Below are 6,000 nucleotides of genomic sequence, written 5' to 3' on the forward strand. Positions count from 1 at the left end.
TGACCTTGGACAATAGGACGAAGAGAGAAGGATGGACGAATGAGTCGGTGGGCAATTCGATAAGTCCCAAGCAGGTCGAGCAGAAGTAAGCAGACAAGGAGAGGGACAACAACGCGATCAGCTTGCTGACATGTCACAAGCATCTGCAAGCCATACTCAGAGCAGACAAAGTCTTCTATCTAGATTTGAGTTCAAGGACCAACGCGCATGAAAGGCTGGGACCGTAACTTGACATCCACGCTCGCTTGGGCATGCAGGAAAATGTTCATGAAAGGCTAGGCCCTTAATGAGATCAACCTGACGACTCTCACAATGAGGATTGTGAAGAAAGGCGCTTTACTACCCACTCCAAAGAACTAATTCCTGTCGACAAGCTACAGGGAATCCCTCGCAAGCATAGTGCACCAACATACTGCCTAGGCGGGACAACCGAGAAGGTCGACCCTTGCGAGCCAACCAAGAAGTCAACCAGCGTCGCCCAAATCGTGAAGCTCACCTACGTGACCCACAAGCCATGTGCGCATAGGATGTCAAGAAGCTTGTGAATAACCAGCTTCGAGATTTGAAGATCGGAGAAGGTTTCGAAAATGCTCTGCGCAGGGAGGTGGACCAAGCAAACTTCTCACTGTTCACCGTCAAAATTGAGCAGGCTGCTCCCCCAAAGGAATTCTCAACGCCTTCGTTCACACATTTCAAAGGGGATTCCGATCTCGAGAGTCATCTGAAACACTTCAAAAGTATTATGATCCTTTATAAGACCGACGACGCGCTAATGTGCAAAGTGTTTGTCATGAGTTAGCAAGGAGCGGCCAAGATTGGTTCTGTACCCTACCATCCGGGCCGATCAGCAACTTTAAGGAGCTAGCTTACGTCTTCACCAAAGAATACACTTTTTATCGGACGATCAAGAATAACCTTGACCATCTGTTCAAGCTACATAAGAAGTCCGATAAATTCCTCCGAGACTACATCAAGAGGTTCAAGGTGTTCACCCGTTTCGTGTTTGTTTCTGTGATGGTAGGGTAAAGTTCCCCATTGCCTGGTCAACAAGTCAACTTTCTTTAGTGTGCGAGCGTGCCACTGTTAATAATGAAAAATCCTAGCAGACTTCGAAAATAGATAACTTGGGCCCCAAGTTACTGATTTCTAATCAAGCGAATGTGAATTTGGGTGAGGAATATCTCTCAAGTAAGTCCTTTTCTTGCCTCAGACTGGTGAGGACTTCACAATTTTTCACAATACAATATTCATAGTTCTGGCCATAATAAATTATGAGAAAATGAACTGTTTTTAAGCAGAACTACCTTTTACAAAACTCAAAAGGGAAAAACCAACTCTAGAAAGACAAAAAGAATGCTGAACTTCCATTTCTGCCTAGGTAGATGCTTCTGATCTGGGCTGTACTGGATATACCTGTGCTGGACTGGACTATCAGCAACTTCAAGTGTCAAGTTTCAGCTGTAAATCGATACCAACATTTAGGTTTGGCAGAGCTTTAATCAATTTCAAGCCCTGGAAGGCTTTTTGAACAGACAGAATTGCGGCCTCTTCAGTCTGAAGGGGGCAGAAGTGGCTGAACTCAAGGATTACTGAGCTGAAACTGCACTGTGATACTTGTTCTGCTTGATCAGGGCTCTCCATAAATTTGTTGAGGTTTTTATATTTGTAAAAACCCAGGCTCTGCTTGTTTTGGCTTTTGCTGAACCAAATTTGCAATGAGAGAAATCTCGTTTTAAATGACTTTTCTCTAAGTCTGAAACTAATTTGTAGTTGGCTTCTTTCTTGAGTTTTTGTCTTTTGACTTATTTTTGGTTGTTTGATTGATTGTCCTTTACTCTGTTCACCCTCTCATATATTTATAAGAAATGATTTGGAGTGGTGCTTCTAATTGTTTTAATAATGGGGGGCAAAATTTCTCAAAAGATCTCTCATGTTTAAATGCAAAGAAAAAGGGGTTCTATCAATTTCTGGCAGATAAGCCCTCAATAGTTAGTTTCTAAAGCAATCACTTCCCTGTTTTTCTTGAAAGAAAACCTACCCCTTCTTTAATTCCAACTACTTTTTGTAAGAGCTCAACTGTGACAGTTAGTTTGATTTTCCATTTTGAACAACTCCCTGCTTCCTACTTCCTGCTTATCTCCCAAACGCAGTCTGCTTATCTCTTGAAAATGGTGCCTTTCTTTGGAGCAGATTTTTCTTTGAGTATATATATATATATATAATGGATTTTGATCTTCTGGTAGCAGAGATTTTCAGAGATGTCTTTCTCAAACCTGCCCTTATTAACTCCTTATCAATCCCAGTTGAAATTGCTGACTTTTCAAAGTTCAGGCAGTCACATGAGTTTGCCTCGAATTTTGGGCCTTTCTTGTCTTTTAATCATGCTAAGCCCAGTTTGAGTTTTGAAATTGTGGGCTGATTTTCCTTTTTTCGAAGCCCAAATGACAGATTATGGGCTGGTCCTTCTTGGATTTGGGCTTTTGAATTCAATTTCAATGCAAAGCCCAATCTGCTTGGGTCCTGAGATTGCTTCGTTAGTCTGGGCTTCCAGTGTTGGGCTGAGTGTGTATTTTTTGCCCATTCATTTAGGGATTGCTAGTGGCTGTCCAATTTTGACATGGGCTTTTGATATTTGGACTGGGTGTGCCAAATTTAGGCCCAAGCAATGCCCCTTAAGTCTGAATCGTTTGGAACGGTTCCAGACTTAAATGACTTGGCCATTAATTTGCGCACGCCAATTTTTGTTAGACCACGTCTACCTACTACGAACTAGACTTCGTGGGGAAGTGGGCATTTACTAGCTAGTGACTAGCTGGTCATTATCAGGTGGCGTCTCATCTTCTCTTCCCATGATTTTGAGCTCTTTTTAAGAAATTTAAAACTCAATAGTTCCTGTTCATTCGAAAACCTAACTTCCTCAGACCTTGATTCTCTTAGTTTTCCCCAGAATTTTCACTCTTCTCTTTCACCAGCCCCTGCCTTCCTTACTATTTTCTTTGTTTCAGCTCGAAAAATTCTGGACATGTCTTCTCCAAAAACTCGTGCTCAGTCTTCCTCTTATGTTCCTCCTATCTACGTTACTAGGGCTGGTGTTGATAAGCACGCCATTGAGGTTCGGAGCAAGCTCCATCCTTTGGCCCAAACGAACCTGGACGAAAATGTCCTTCACCTTTTCGAAAACACCTTGGTGCTAGGCCCTCACTGGTTTGGTCATGTACCTGCTGAAATGGCAGAGTTGTTCAAAGATCACGCCGAAGCTCCTCTTTGTTTTCAAAGCCCTTCTGCCTTGGCATCCCATTCTTAGGTTAGGAAGAACCTGAGCCGCTCGTTTCCTTTGAGCATAGTGAGGAACAATCCAATCAAGTGGGCAGACTGGATTGACAGACTCCTCCTAAGATATGGATCTCATACTTTTGTCCAAGCAGTCGATAAACAGGGATGAGAGTCTTCTGGCTGCTGCTCTCTGCTTCTGGAATTCTTCCAGCAACACGTTTGACTTTTATGTAGGCCAGATGGCTCCAACTCTGCTCGATATGGCTCAAATTTTTGGGTTCAGACACCATGGATGACTTGTAGATGCAGTGGGTGACTATCACAGGAGAAAGAACCAAGAGAAACTGTCCAAACCATTTACTATCTCTCCAGCCACAATCAACTAGAACTGCTCCTTCTCCAACTATTTGAAAAAACTCAATGCAGAGAAGGACAAGGAGCAATAGCACATGTTGTTCCTTTTGTATTGGCTGAATAGATTCATCTTCCCCAACCGTTCCTCAGCAGTTCTGCTCGAGTACAGGCATCTAGCAGAGGCTCTGCACAACCACACTGATGTGGGGCTTGGACCCATAGTTCTGGCCCATCTGTTCAAAAATCTGCACACTGCCACCCTGGAGAATCCCTTGAACCTGTTTGCTCCCGGCGCATTCTGGATGATCCAGATCTGGCTATAGGTTTACTTCCTAGAACTGAGGTTTCCAGACATAATTCTGTCTGAAGATCAGGTTCTGGCCCTTCCTCTGATGTCGGCAGAAGTGCCCAAGCGTTCCATCGAAGAGTACCTGATGTTCTTTAGGCATTGCACCAAGAGATCTGCTGCTCAATGGCAAGTGGTGGTCAGAAGAACATATCCTTGGTTTCAGCCAAGATACCGGCTGTTTGAAAAGGAACCAGAGGAAGCAGCGGCCAGAATTGACTTTAGGAAGAAGTTCTTGAGTGTCATCCTATCGAAAGATCTGCTCCATGGAGGTGGGAAGCCTCCAAATTATCATCTGGGGGCAGAAGTGTACCATCCCAACTTCTGTGCAAGACAACTTGGCTACCCTCAGCTTATTTCTCAAATCCTATAGAAGCTGCAATCAGGCCACTTCCTGGAGGGATTCAGATGATCTGGAAGTGCACAAGGATGCCAGATGTGCGGTGAACAAGATAAACCGAATTCTTGCAGTTCTGCCGAGTTTGACGCTTGGTAGAATGCTAGATTCCAAGGTCTACCTGCCTCCAGCACTGCACTAAAAATCTTTTTTTATGTCTGGGACTCCTGGACCATTTATGCATAGGTAGAGGCTAAGAACTTCATGATGCAGACCATCAAAGACATCAATGCTCAAGTCATAGAAGGTAGACTCTCAATTCTTATTCAATCTGCCTTTGTGATGATGTCTAATAATTTTGTTCTGCCTGCATCAGACCCTTCCTTGACAAAGAACATAGGCGGGGCAATCAATCCAGGCTGGAGAGGTGATTGGTAAGTTTTCCATCATTTTGTTCCTTCTATTATTTTCCTAATGGATTGGCTTCTAACTTGCTTTGTTTTCTGTGCAGCTACTTTTGTCATTGCTGCTGGAGACTTGGAGCTTCCCTCTGGAGATGAAGAGGATGACATCCTGGCAGAACAACCATCTGTCGAGGCCACTCATTCTGGTAGAAGGAGCAAGAGGAAAGAAACTGCTCTAGTCCATGATAGTGCTACTCAGTCAGAAACTTCAGGTAAGTCTTGAGAGCTTGAGCTTTTCCGATTCTGTTCTGCTCTGTTTTATTCAATTCAGCTCATGCTTTAATCATTTATTGCCTGTTCTTTGCAGCTGAAAGTCCTCCTCCCTCTCCTACTAAGTCAAAAAGGCTTAGGAAGAGAGTAGTGGCAGAATACGTAGCCACAGAATCTGCAGCAGCTCCTACTACCACTTCTGGGACAGATGAAGAGCTGAGGGAGGCCTTCGAGTCAGTATAGTAGGAAAAGGAGCAACAAGAAGAAGAAGAAAAAAATAAAAGAAGTGGAAGAGGAGGTAAGTTTTGTTCTCCATATATAAGAACAATTCCATCATGTTTTATTCTTCTGTTCTGACTTCTGTTGATCTGTAGGAGGAGATTCCTGCTGAAGTGATTGCAGAGGGTATCGCTTTGGGGCAGAAGCAGCAGGAAACCCCAAAGGCAGAACTGACCAGTTCGGAGTTGGCCTTTTTTGATGATGTAAAGGCAGAACATTCTACTGCAGTTCTAGCACCTAAGGAGCAGGCAGAGCAATCTATATCGGAGCCTATGGAACAGGCAAAACGTCCTGTTTCAGTCACAGAATCTGAAGTGGAGGTAGCTGTTGCGTTTTCGATCCTGTGGTAATTTCCTGTTCTTCTTTTAACAGTCTGTTTTCTGCAGTTCTATCATATCTTTGTCTCTCTAACTATCATACTTTCCAGGTAGAAGTGCCCAGAACTGCTAGGACTTTGGCAGTGGTGACCAGTCCTTTGAAGCCTCCAATTGTAGCTGTAAGTTTTACTGTGCTTTAGCCCTTCTTTTCCCTTTTTATTCTGACTTTGTCTAGAGCTGACTTTGAGTTTCTTTTGTAGATGCCTATCCATTCTCTACTAGGTTCATCTACCACGACCTCCTTTGCTGATCCAGAATTGGCAGAATTCGAAGCTATGGACTTAGATGCCCAGCTGGACAAACTGGAGAAGCTTAGCTCTACTCATGGCAAGGAAAAATCTAAGGCAGTGAATGTGGCAG

Source organism: Prunus persica, chromosome G1 (assembly GCF_000346465.2).
Source record: "Prunus persica cultivar Lovell chromosome G1, Prunus_persica_NCBIv2, whole genome shotgun sequence".
In the NCBI taxonomy this organism is placed as follows: domain Eukaryota; kingdom Viridiplantae; phylum Streptophyta; class Magnoliopsida; order Rosales; family Rosaceae; genus Prunus; species Prunus persica.